At 42.7% G+C, this 14,490-nt stretch overlaps 1 non-coding gene across 1 annotated transcript; it reads right to left on the bottom strand.

The window, feature by feature from the left end:
- Positions 1-13,022: 13,022 nt before the first annotated feature.
- LOC114609451 lies at positions 13,023-13,164 on the bottom strand. Its single transcript, XR_003709510.1, has one exon. It is a non-coding gene; the product is annotated as a small nucleolar RNA SNORA48 (small nucleolar RNA).
- Positions 13,165-14,490: the final 1,326 nt, after the last annotated feature.

The raw sequence follows: 14,490 nt of genomic DNA, 5'->3' as shown, positions 1-14,490 counted from the left end.
AGAAGCTTATTTAAAATGGAAAAGCAAAAGTCTGCCTTGTCTCCTAAAAGTTACATCCGTATTCCACCAGAGACCACAGCTATTAAAGCAGCCTTTAAAAGGCTTGTAGACTTCCCTTCTGAAAACAGAATGTCTTGCTTCATTTTATTTGGCATAACTCACAAAGCACAATGCCCGATTTTAGTTCTTTGGTTTAGATGGTCGTATAGCTCTTTTTAGTGCCTCTTGCATCCTGGATGGGGGTGGGGGTGGGAGCTGTACCATGTTGCAGCTTGCTTATTTTAATATCCAAATGGTAGGGTGGTTTCAGCACCCTGCACAAACCAGTCCTGAAACACTTTTTGGTACAGGGTAAAAATGCATAGTTCCCCGAGGAAGCTCTCCAGAACTCTTTTTAAAAATTATTTATTTACTTTATGTATATAAGTACACCAAAGCTGTTATCAGACACAACAGAAGAGTATCTTGCTACGGATGTTTGTAAGTCACCATGTAGTTGCTGGGAATTGAACTCAGCACCTCCGAAAGAGCATCAGTGCTCTTAACCACTGAGCCGTCTCTCCAGCTCCCTTTCTGGAGCATCTTACCAGGATGCCATGGGCCCTATGTAAACGTTGTAACGAGAAATGGGAAAATTGATAGTATCTGTGTATGATGGGCAGAGAGCTGAGGATGGCAGGTTGGCCTGCCAGGTTCCATCACAACAAATGTCCTCTAAGAGGTGATGTTTTCTGAGCCGCTCCCTACTAGATACCATGAAGAATAAGAGGAAAATCATCGGATTTTCATATAGTCACTTGCTCATTTAGTCAACCAGCCAGCCAAACAATCTTCAAATCCTCATTATTGGTCATTTATAATATGTTAGATGCCAATGGATACAATTATAAGGAATAAAAAAATGAGGTGTGCTGGTTGTCAACTTGACAAGCCTAGACATACCTAGAAAGAGAAAATCTCAGTTGAGGAATTGCCTCCATCAGACTGGCCTGTGACATATCTGTGAGGCATTTTCTTGATTGCTAATTGATGAAGGAGGATGTCTTAGTTAGGGTTTCATTACTGTGTAGAGACACCACGACAAGGCAGTTCTTATAAAGGCAAACATTTAATTGGGACTAACTTACAGTTTCAGAGGTTTAGTCCATTATCATCATGGGAGGAAGCATGGCAGCACGCACAGACATGGTTCTACATCTTGATGTGAAGGCAGCAAAGAGGAGACTACATTCTATGCAGGGTGGAGCCTGAACACTAGGAGAACTCAAAGCCCACCTACTCAGTGACACACTTCCTTCAATAAGGCCATGCCTCCGCTAATAAAGCCACACCTTGCTCCCTTTGGCCAAGCATCCAAACACATGAATCTATCTAGGCCATTCCTACTCAAACCAACACAAAGAGCCAAGCCCACTGCCATCCCTAGGCAGATGTGAAGGATTGTGAAGGAAAGGGAGGTGAGTAAGCCAGAGGGAACCAGTCAGTAAGCAGCATTCCTCCGTGGCCTCTGCTTCAGTTCCTGCCTTGAGTTCCTGTCCCATCCATTATGACGGACTGTAAGCTCCAAGAGGAAGTAAGCCTTTTCTCCCCAAGTTGCCTTTGGTATTGGTGTTTATCACAGCAACAGAAAGCAAACTAGGAGAGGGGTAAAAATATTTTACAAACTACAATGTGTTCTCATCTGTGTGGCTTCAAGGAACATAAAAGAGGAACAATCCTCAAATCCAGAAAGTTTGTGATAGCACAAGGGCATGAAATAATAAGCTTTTTGTCATTATAACATAATTCCCAAGGCAAATAACTTAGGACGAAAGAGGTTTTAATTCACAGTTTTGAAGGTTCGCAGTATATGATTGAATAGGCCCCACTCAGCCTCTGATGAGGGCCTTACTACAGACACTATCACTCTATAGTGAGAATGTTAGGGAGAGAAAGCACCACAAAAGAAAGCACCACAAAGAGAAAAGGAAGTCAGAGAGAAAGGGGGAGAAGCTAGGCTCCTTAAAGGACACCCCCTAAACCCCACCTCCTCACCCCAGGGCTGCAGAGAAAAGCCTCATCCCTTTTTAAAGCACACCCACAGAGGCACAGGCCTCCCTCCACCTATCAAATGTTCTGTCTCTGCCCAGGTTCACCACTCTGAGGACCAGGCTTCTAATATACGGACTGCTCTAACAGAAACCACACTCAACCAATGGTGGGGAGGTGGGGAGGTGTGGGTAAATTGCTGTGTCACCGAAGTAAAATAAACGTGAGACAACGGGGAAAAAGGAAAAGAAAAGTGCCTGGCAGGGACTGAGAATCTCCCCTCTAGCCTCACATCAGGACTTCACAATTCAGAGTCAAAATGCATTCATCTTTGGAGGAAGTTTGGTTCGAACAAGACCTAGGCACCGGATTTCAAACAGAAAGGACTGAGAGGCTGTGCTTTCTTCAAACCACTTAAAGGTGCGTTCTCTTAGTTTTCAGTTCAACATCTTCAAATACAACAGTTTAATTACCCTTTACAGCATCTGTGCTTTGAGATTTAAGGAGCAAAAGAAAAGCCAAAATCATGATCATCAATTCATGTGAAATTAAACCTATCAAGGTTTAAATCTTGAGCTTGAACAATATTTTTGCTTTTGTTGTTGTTGTTGTTGTTGAGACAGGGTCTCTCTATACAGCCCTGGCTGTTCTTAAACTCAATATGTTCACTAGACTGGCTTTGAACTCACAGAGATAACATCAGTCTCTGCCTCTCAAGCAAGGACTGGAATCAAAGGTGTGAGCTGTCACAATCAGGGTATGGCTTGAGATATTTTTTATAACACTGTGCTTAGAGAATGGGCCCTCCGTGACTTAAAATATAATTTAGTCAGCAAATTCGTTTTATCTCAATTCTTCATTCTGATAAATGTTCTAATATGACACAGAAAAAATGGCCTTCCTTGGTATAAAATGTAAGTTATTTTTTCCTTTAGTGATTCAACATCTTGTGGCGTCTCGAATTTCTCCTTCTGGATGCCAGTTGCCCTTAGACAGGACTATAGATAAGAAAGACGTGGGTGTTTGAGAGGAATGTGTACTGACATCAAAGATTTCGTGACAACAAGCACAAAGTCCCCACTAATAGAAATGTACGTGTATATACGTGCATGTTGTTCTCTCTTCTAAAAAGAGAATTTTAAAAATATCAATTTATTACAGATCTGGGATAGTCTGGAATTTGCATTTCTCACTCTGCTTATAATTTACAGCGTTCATATTGTGCTCATAATTTTCATGCCCTGGTTTTTTGTGTCTAAGAAGCTGCAGTCCTGTCTTAGAAAGTCTTCCACATTCTTAGAGCCAAAGAATTAGGGAATTTGCCAAGTTATGAACTCGATGCAGCCTTCACTTCCTAGCTTGAAACAAAAGGTTTGCTTCTTAAGAAGACACATAATTAGCTGAAATCTCAGCTCGATTAAGTAAGACATATAAATTACTCACATTTCATTTTCAATATATTCTCGAACTTCTAAAGGTCCATAATAAATGATGACCATCTGGAACCAGAAGCCTTGAAAAATGCGCTTTGTTTCCATGGGGAAACAATTTTGGGGGTCTCCTGCACCCCTCTATGTTGAGGCAGGAATGAAGAGAAACAAGGTATGGAAAATATAGAAAAGGTTCTTTGGACTGAACGAGTGTGTACATGCTTTTCTGTTTCCATCTGGATCCTTTTCAGTGCGATTGCTTATTTTTAGGTTGGCATTTTCGACAGAGGATGAAACGGCTTCAGGAAATGATGTGAAAGGTTAAGATGATGGATGAGCTGTCATGAAGGGAAACAGCCTCCTATGTTCAGTGTATCCATAGCCTCTGTCTTATGTTCAGTGTATCCATAGCCTCTGTCTTATGTTCAGTGTATCCATAGCCTCTGTTTTATGTTCAGTGTATCCATAGCCTCTGTTTTATGTTCAGTGTATCCATAGCCTCTGTTTTATGTTCAGTGTATCCATAGCCTCCGAGTTTTATGTTGAATATATCTCTTAGGGAAAAAAATACCCCTAGGTGCCTGTGCTTCTGCTCAGTCAGTATCTTTGGATCCTGTAATTTCAAGTAGCCAAGCCATAGTATAAAGGGTTGTCGAAGAAAGTGTGGAACAACTTTGACACAAGTCCAGAGGAGGGGAATGTCATGGAAGAATGAAGTAGAGACAGCCCGAATCAGGTTTATACAATTTCAAAGCCACAGAGTCACGTGGGGAGATATGAGTGAGAACAATGGTAAGTTGATATGCTGCTTCTTGGTGACCTCCCTTCACACTCTTCAAAGTATCATTGAAGGAAAAAGTTTTGATAATTTGCATGCATAGTGACTATTGTCCTAACATTTTGAGAAGTCCAAGATGTTTTAGAAAGCTTCATATTGTCTTAACACCTTTTTGTAGTATTGAATGAAATGGTTCTTACTGTGCCTTTATGAATTAGTTTTTATTTCCAGAATTCTTTTGTGATGAATAAAGAAATTTCTAAGTCTATTTACAATCTTCCCAAACCTTTTCCAGTCTCTTTTTAAATTTTTATTTATTTGTTTTATTATGGATGTGTTCAGTTCCCAGCACCCTCATGGTAGCTCACAAATGTAAACATATCATATACATACCCAGGCTTGCACACATAATAAATTACCTTTAAAAAGTTCTTAAAAGACAACAAATAAAAGATATGTATGAAGTGGTAAAATATATATGTTAAAGTTATTTTCTTTGTTTAGTGTCAAACATATCTGATAGAGTCACACATGGGATGATAAGTAAAAGAGTGACCTAAAATGAATAGAAGATATTCAGTTTCTTTGTAAAACTCACACTTAGGGAAATGTCAGGGGGCAGGACCATACGTTTTCTTCAGGGCTCTTGTTCTTGATAGATTGACTGTTCATGCTTCAGTGGATGGCTCTAGACCCATGTGTGTATGGGCAGCTGTAACTGGTCCTTCCATGTGGTGATGCAGACATTATTCTTGGTGACAGCATTTGCTTTTCAAAAGATGGTTAAGTCAAAGCCAAATGTTGAAAAGATGCTATGATTTGTAACATGTTGCTGAATTATTTATGGTATCAAAACAAATCTGTGCCAGAAGCAGATGATGACAATCAACTGGGAGATTTTGCATTTTTCAGTGGGTTCTGCTAACTTGAGGGTCTTCAACATGTGTCTTCAAGGTGGAAACCAACTTATCGATATAAATTAATATGAATATAATCATATCAATATAATATTAAAATATAAACCATGACAAGCATTTCAAAAGAAACTGAAGTTTGGCAATCCCAAATGAAGGCAAAGAAGCTTACACATTTCAACATGTTGGCTAAATAAAGTCCTGTGAGCCTTGAAAAATACATAACCTTTCTTTCTGATTTCATTTAATAATCTGAAAACAGACTTGAAGATTTCTGGGAAATATGGAGCTAGAGAGATGCTTCAGCAGTTAATAGCACTTGTTGCTTTCACTGAGGACCTCAGTTCATTCCTAGCACCCATGTGGTAGCTCACAACCATCGGTAACTCTAGTTCTAGGGAACCTGACATCTTCCTACAAGTCACCAGGCACACATGTGGTACACAGACATATATGCAGGCAAAACACCCATACATATAGAATAAACTAAATAAATCTAAAAAATAAAAATAAAAAATAAGATTTCTGGGAAATAATTGCTATTTTGATATGGTTTTTTGCTCCATTTTCAATTTACATAAATAGTCTACCTGTAAATTTTCAAATAAACTGCCTAAAGCTGACATTCAACTTATCAATAGGCATAATCATGGCTCTTTAAAAAACTTAACCAAATTCTGTCTATCTCAAAACAAATGTCCCTCCCTTCTCTGCTTCACTCATGTCCTTGACTTTTGGCAGCACCTGCATTCGGAAACAACTCTTTTCACAAATGAGGCACACTAAGGGTAAAACTAGAGTCATAGCATCTGCTGAGCATACCTTCAGAACTCACTGAGAACTGCAGCTACACCCGTCAACGGGAGAGCCGTGCACTCACTTCTCAGAAACAGTGGGAAATGCATCACTAGTTTTACAGGACCCTCTTTTCTTTTACTTTAAAATGTTTTTTATGTATTTATATTTTTTGAGACAAGGGTTCTCTGTGTAGCCCTGGCAGTCGTGAAACTCATTCTGAGGACCAGGCTGGCCTCAAACTCACAGAGATCTGCCTGCTTCTGCCTCCTGAGTGTTCATTTACTTTATATTTTAAAATATCTTTAAATCAATAACATATTGTTATTTAAATCAATAACATATATTTTAAAATAATTTTTAAGAATTAAGTTTTATCACTATGCATGTCCATTTTCTTTATTAGTGATCACAAACTTAGAGCCTGCTTTAAGGTTTCAAAAGACTTCTCTAAACAGGGCAGCCTGTTACTTATCTGTGGTGGCAGACATCACACACAAATTATACATAGGTCTTATTTCTGTTCACAGCTCTAATTAGTGTCTGTGTATTTAATGTGTGATCCAAGACAGTTTTTCTTTGTCCAGTGTGGCCCGCAGACGCCAAAAAGCTGAACTCTAAAGTCTTCCCTAGCCCACAGGCTACTTCACCGAGTCTCGCTCCGTCCCAGCCATCCAGTCTACCTGGATGCATGCTCAGCCAGCCACTTTGTCCCTGGTGAAATGGGAGTCTAGTCACAGCGATGATTTCCATTCCTGTCCACACCCTCTACATGGAGTGGACGCTGAGCGGTCACAGGCTAAGCATGGTCTTCAGAAGTGACACAAAGAGGAGCACACTGCTCAATGCTGGCAGAGATCCTCTCCTTTCCCTTACCTTTATTCAGGATCCCTCCATTCCTTCCTACCCAAAGCCTCCTGCGTTCCTGCAGGGAGCCAGACCCTATGGTAGGTGCTGGAATTATAAAGATAGGAGTCTGCTCCTGTATTCACATTCTAATGGTTTCGACCTTGAAAACACAAGACCAATGGAGTACCACGTATCCATAAACTTGTTCAATAGTTTTGGTTTCCTGCTTCTATTTGACATTGGGAGTAATGAGTTCATTGGTTCTTTATCTCTCATACCAACTATTAAAGCATTTAGAGAAAAGGTATCACTTAAAAAATTGTAAGTTAGCCTGGCCCACTAAAGGGCAGTTGAGTTGCTTCTAGTTTTCTTACTAAATTAAATAAAGCTATGTTGGACGCTCATGTGCAGTTTTGTTTTCAGTTCTCTGAGATAAATGTCCAAAGGGAAAATGCCAAGAGTAAGTTCAAGGTTAATTTAATATGTGTGTGTGTATATACATGTGTTTGTGTGTGTGTGTGTGTGTGTTAAATCCTATTTGACAGCTTTTAGTAACAACTTTACTGTCTACTCCATGGGCAGAAACACATGCCTGGCACTATAAATCTAGTCTAGAGCCCATGGTCAGGGAGCTCACGGTCCCCAGGGGTGAAACTCCTACGGATATTCTGTCCTCTAAATTCCTATTTCTTGATCCATAGATTACTGCAGCTCTCAGACCTCATCAGAGACGTTTCTCTGTGCGGTGGATGATGGCTAATGAAGAATCACACAACTGGTCAAGGGCAGAAAATAGGTGTCAGTGGAGTGTGCAGCCACAAATACTGACGCTCAAGGATCAATCGAGAGAAAAGATGGGAAGATCCCAGTATCCAGAGGAGGCTGAAGCCAAACTGCCTTCTAGAAATGACAGGATGCTTCATGAACTCACAAAACCACAGCTGCGACTGCATGCACAGGATCAAGCCAGACAGCATTCCAGATGGACATAGGGAGGGGCTTGGGGGCCCAACCACTGAGGAACTATTGACTGCTGGTGGCTTCTGAGGGCAGAAGAATCAGTTTTCTTGAAGGATGTGGCCCTGGTGTGTGAACTATCCTCCAGTGGATGGCCCCACCCCAGTGAGTATGTGGACTGCATAGATTGGACACATTGACTTATTAAAAAACAATAACAAAACAAAAACAAAAACAAAAATTAGAAGACAGGAAATTGGAAAAGCAGGTAGGATTGGGAGTTGGGGGTAAATCTGGAAGGAGCTGGGGAAAGAATGGGGTTTATGATCAAAACACAGTCTATGACATTCTCAAAGAATTAATAAAATATTACATTAAAATATATTTTAAAAGCTATGGTGAGACACAGTTGAACATAGTACCACTTGTTTAAAGTACTCAGTTTAATAAGCTTTGGTTGAAGTGTGAAGCCACCATCACAACAGAAACAGCAGATAACTCTTGTTCCTCAAAGGTTTCCTCGTGGCCCTTGGCAATCCATTACCTGCTCCTGCAGCTCACCCTGTGGCAACCAGCAATCTTTCTGTTACTATAAGTTATTTTGCACTTATAGAAGTTGAGATAAATGTAATCACATTCTTGGGGGTGAAGGTAGGCCTGACTTCTTTCATTCAGCATGATTATTTTGATATTCAAACATGTCATCATGTGTAACAATTCCTGCTCTTTCACCGAGTTACTATTTCATTGTATTGGTATACAGATTGCGGAGATGAGATGCATGGTAAACAGGAAACTCATTTATGCTTTCTGTGCGGCTTCTACACATAGCCTGAAGGTCATTTCACAACACTTTCAGGGAACCTGGGTTTTGTTTGTGATTCATCACCTAACATCAAGTACAGAGTTGTCTATTCAAAGCATAATGTAAGCATTCAAATGTTTCTGATAGCATGGCATTTTAAACTTGGGCTTTGAGATTAGTTGCACCAAAAGTTGTTTATCCAATCACCCATTGTTCTGTTTGTTTACAGTTTGAGACTATCGAAAATAAAACTGCTATGCACAGACCCAGTAGATGTCCTCAGGACACAGTGATGCCCTGCACATGCCACCAAGAAAAGGAGAGAAAGTAAGGGCACTGGCTTTTGCCAGAGAATGTTCCAGAATGAGAAGACTCTGCTGGAGCAGAAGCGCCTGTCTTTTGTATTGTTCTTCATGTTCACATAGCCCTTTCACCTTCACTATTGTTTCCGACTTAACACAGGAATAGTCCTGGCAACTGAGACAGGTAGATGCTATTCTCACCATTTCACAGATGGGAAAACTGATGCTCAGCCATGGCTATGTCAGCTGGCCACTCACACAAGCTCAGATTTTAAATTGTTCTTATAGACCTAATACCTTAACTACCCGAGAATCAGGGGCGGGGAGTTTCAGACTACCCATCTCAAGAAATGTTATTTTATTTCAGATAGTCTCATACCTGGCTGCAAACCTGCTATGTAGCTTTGGATAATCTTGACTTTCTGATCCTTTCTCCCCTCCCTCTGGAGTGCTGAAGTTACAAGTATGTCCCACCATGCCGTGTTAATATGGTGGTAGTGGTCAAACCCAGTGCTTCCTGTGTGCCAGGGAAGCAATCTAGACTGCTCTGCATCACCAACCCAAAAAATTCTAATGTGCACACAAACCCAATCATTTTCAAGACTCATCCAACCTGCTTATTTAAATTGTTTGGGAAAGACTAAAGGAAATTAGTTACTACTAATAATTTGTCAGATTCTCCTAGAATATAAAATATATGTCTTGAATTAGGAGAATTTAATTGTCTTTCTTTTTTTCTTACAAACACATTAGCATGTATAATCAGGAAGTCCCTGATACAATATGATGATCTTGGGACATGTTCTCACTGTAAGAGACAAAGGGAACTTTTCAACAAATTTTGTGGTGTGTGTGTGTGTGTGTGTGTGTGTGAGAGAGAGAGAGAGAGAGAGAGAGAGAGAGAGAGAGAGAGAGAGGGAGAGAGAGCGCTGCACACATGCCATATCACCTATGTGAAGGTCAGGGGACAACTTCGGGTATCATCCCATCTTCTACTTTAAAGGCAGAGCCTATCTTGTTGTTCATTGCTGTGTGTACCCAGCTAGCTAGCCAGTGAGCTTCCTAGGTTTTTCCTGTCTGCCTCCCATCTGGATTCCCAGTGGAATTGCAGAGGTAAGTTCTACTGCATCTGGCTTTTACATGGCTTTAAGGATCTGAACACAGGTCTTTACCCTTGTGCAGTAGCCACCGAGCCATTTCTCAGTGCCTCACCTAATATTTTAAAAATATATTTTATTATTGCATGTATTTGAGTGCTTTGCCTGAAGGTTTATGTGTTTATCTGATGCCCAAGGAGGCTGGAAGAGTATGTGGTTCCCTGGAATTGGAGTTATAGACATTTATGAGCTATCATGTGGGTGCTGGGGATTGAACCCAGGTCCACTGGAAGACCAACCGGTGCTGAGCCATCTCTCCGGCACCTCAACTAATTCTTTCTTTTTTCTTTTTTTAAACATTTTATTGATTCTTTCTGAGTTTCGAATCATGCAGCCCAGTCCCACTCATTTCTTCATCCCCTCATATCTGCCCTTTGCCCTTGAAATCTACTCCCCCCCCCCAAAAAAAAAACCAACAACAAAAACAAAGCATAGAAAACATTTCATCGTGGAAGCTGTAGTCTGTCGCAGTGTGTCCCACAGTGCATCCCTGTGTCCACATATCTTCACTTGCAGATGTTCATTGCGATGAGTCATTGGTCTGGTTTAAGATCTTCAGCTTCTGTGACGCCATCGATATTGGGTCCTCATCAGGACTCTTCCTGGCTACCCTTTTGTTGCTCTGTGTCATGGAGATCCTGAAGCTTTGGATCAGCAGGATACACTCCTTCACGTATCTCAGCAGTTCATAGATGAGGTAATGTAGCAGTGAATTTGTGCTACACACTTTGTGCTCCGGGTGGGTGACTGGTGAACTCTTTGGATCCGTCAATGGAACACACACACACACACACACACACACACACACACACACACACACTAGCTTATTTTTGAAAAGCCTTGGCTACCTCAAAGGATGTGCACTCCTAAACCTTTCCCTGCTATCCCAGGGCCAATTAGGGAAGTAGCCAGTGGCCGTCCACCCAAATTCTCATATGGATGGTTGACTTTCTCTCCTGCAGCTTCTGTGTCCCATCTTTCTTCCCCATGTCATGGAGATTCTCTGTCTCCTCCCTCCTGTGTCCTAGCCCATACAACTCTAAGAGTCCCGCCCCATGCCCAGCCATTGGCCCCTGGCCTCTTTATTGATAGCTGAAAAACCAATTGGAGACAAGGACCTTTAGCGTTTGGACGTGCAGATTCCCAATTGAATCAAAACATTGGGACCAATCTCCAACAGGGTAAATGTTGGGATGGGCAAATTCCAAAGCCCTGGATCTAGGCTGAGTGATAGCTGAGGTGGTCAGTCCACTGACTCTTCCTTATCTACGCCACCAGCACTACTCCAGCTAGGCCACCTAATGCCACCATAGGCAAGTGGCAGGAAGGGTCAGCTCTCCTCCTTTCATGCTCCTGGGGCCGGCTCACCCATATCCATGACTCCAGAGTCAGCTCCACTGTGCTGCTCAGTCAAGATACAGAGCTGCAGCCTGTGAGGGGCTGGGCCAGCTCTCCCGCAGCCACAGTTGGGGTTGGTTCACCTGTGCTTTTGCTATCCGGGCTAGCTCCACTGTATTGCTCAGGTGAGGTGCAGGCCCACTCTTCTAAGTGCTGCAGCCAGTGAGGAGCAGGGACAGCTTATCTGATCTCATGACCCGGGGTCTTCCCACTGCCCCTCCCCCCCTCAGCCACCTCATGGCTGACGCTTTTCGGAGTCAGCTCTCCTGCACTCATGTCTTTGGGGCCGCTCACTTGCATCTCCTCCACCAGGACCAACTATACTGGTCAGGGGAGGTACAGTGCCCACTTTCCTAAGTGCTACAGCCGGCAAGGGTCCGGGACAGCTCTCTGGCTGTCATGAGCACACGGCCTGCTCTCCTGGCTGCTGCAGATAGTGGGGCGGGGGCAGGGGCAGTAGGCATCACTCCGATCTCATGCCATCTCACTGTGGACAAATAGTGGGGCCAGCCCTCCTGCATTTTCACCCTCAGGGCTGGCTCATCTGTGTTCCTGCTACCGGGGATCCAGGTGAGGTGAAGGACACACTTTTCCGAGTGTGCTGCAGCTGAACTCATGACTCTGTGGACAACTTTCCTGACTGCCTGAGGTGGTGAGGCGCATCTCGGGAGAAAGGGGCGTGGCATCACCTCTGCACCTGTGCCACCCCATGGTAGATGAATGGCAGGATCAGCTCTCCCACACTCATACTCTCAGGGCCGGCTCACCTCCACCCCCACCACCAGGGACAGCCCTACTGCTGCCTGGGTGAGGCACAGCTCTGCCTCTGGTGAGAGATGGGACCAGCTCTGCAGAGTGACACAGCGGGGAGGATCGGGAACAGTTATGCACAGGCCCTGGACATCCTTGCGGTCCCCAGTGGCTGTCCCTAGGGACATCCCTAGTTCTCTAATGGCAATATGAGCCATTGACATCAACACTGACCCCTACTGCTATGTAGCCAGGGATTCAGACATGACCCTTAGCAGCAGCTTGGCTTGGGACCTCATCATGACCTCAGGTGGCAGGGTTGCCATAACGCTCAAGCTGCTCCTCTTCTCTTTCTCTCCTGTCTGACCGCCTGATCAGTCAGGGTTCTCTAGAGTCACAGAACTTATTGGTAGTCTCTGTATAGTAAGGGAATTTGTTGATGACTTACAGTCTGTAGTCCAACTCTCAACTATGGTCAGCAGCAGCTGTGAATGGAAGTCCAAGGATCTAGCAGTTGCTCAGTCCCACAAGGCAAGCAGGCGAAGAAGAGTGAGCCTTCCTTCTTCCAATGTCCTTATGTAGGTCTCCAGCAAAAGGTGTGGCCCAGATAAGGTCATCTGGGACCCTACCACATACTCAGACATTGTGGTGGCTTCTGCTGCAGGCTGGACATGTGGCTTGCAGGTCTCTGGGAGACATTGTCCATTCTTGCTGTGCTTCATGGTGTGGCGTCAAGCAGGTGTTTATTGCCCTCCTGTGACATAGAAAGGAAAGCAGGTCTGTGGGTGGCATAGCTGTCTGCAGGTCTCTGTCTTCTTCTTCTTGCACTATGCTGCCTGAATTTTATTTTATTTTATTTTTATGAGTCCTAGGCATAAGACAGCTTTGTTCACCAAGCCAAGCATCAAGCTAGGATGAACAATGGTCTGCCATCTGCTCTGCCCTGACTGATAGAAGAACAACTCCACCAGCAAGGTATCTCTTTGCCCATTTCAGGGGGATAATTCATTTTTAAGTGAGATAGTAGAATAAAAAATTTCCATAAAAAGTAAACAGCAAATAAAAACATTTTTTTTCAAATAAACAAAAACTAAGAGACATCATCACCACCAGGATTTCATCAAGCTGGGGGAAAGTGAATCAGATAGAGAATTAAGTTTGTAGATGGAATATAGAGTTCTAAAAATGAAAAAAAAACCTTAAATATAGAAGACATTTTCACATTTTAATTTATTTAAATTAAAGTTGACTGTTTAGTGCAAAAGTAATCGTGGCATATTATGAATCTTACGATAGATGAAGAAGTAAAATGCATGACATTGGTGTAAAGGATCAGAGAGGGGAAAGGAAATACACTGGTGAACTTATTATGCTCTCTTTGGTGCGTTACAGTGTCATGAGAAGACAGTAATAAGAAAAGAACACATTTTGGAAGCCCTAAAACAGTCACTAAATTACAAATGCTGGCAAGGCGATGGTGAAGAGAGAATGAACAAAGAACTATTTCTCAGTCATTTCAAAAGAGACCAGGGAAAGAAAGAACAAATGAGAGAAACAAACAGACAAAAATTAATGAAGTGGTAGATTCATGTGGGGCTACCGTAAGAGTTATATTAAATGTGTTAAGATCCTGATTAAAAAGCAAAGATTGTCACAATGGATGAGGATAAAAATTAACATCTAAATACTCTGCATAGTCAACAACCACAACAGGAATAGTTGAAATATCTAGTTATGGGAACTGAAGAGATGGCTCAGTTGTGGCAGGGCTTAGTGATGCACACCATCAATCTTGCACTTGGGATGCAGAGGCAGGAAGATCTCTGTGAGTTCCAGAGCCCAGCCTGATCTACAGAGCAAATTCCAGGCCAGACAAAGCTACATATCAAGACCTTGTCTCAAAAAGGGGGGGGGGGGAAGCACTTGCTGCTCTTGGGGGGGGGGGGAGGTATGTACTGAGTTCAGCTCCCAGCATGCACCTCAAAATCAGGCAACTCAAAATCACTGTTAACTCCAGGTAAACCTCCAAAGGATCTGACACCCTCTTCCAGACTGGACACACACACACACACACACACACACACACACTTTTAACAGTCTTTAATTTTTTTTGGTTTTTTTTTTGTTTTTGTTTTTTTGAGACAGGGTTTCTCTGTGTAGCCCTGACTGTCCTAGAACTCACTCTGTAGACCAGGCTGGCCTCGAACTCAGAAATCCTCCTGCCTCTGCCTCCCAAGTGCTGGGATTAAAGGTGTGTGCCACTACTGCCCGGCTTTTAATAGTCTTTAAATAACAAAATTTTCCAACAGTAGAACACTTAGCTCTTT

This window comes from Grammomys surdaster, unplaced genomic scaffold (genome assembly GCF_004785775.1).
Source record: "Grammomys surdaster isolate TR1022 unplaced genomic scaffold, NIH_TR_1.0 125956, whole genome shotgun sequence".
NCBI lineage: Eukaryota > Metazoa > Chordata > Mammalia > Rodentia > Muridae > Grammomys > Grammomys surdaster.
Note: the sequence above shows the minus strand (reverse complement) of the source record. Positions and strands in the feature narration are given on the sequence as shown.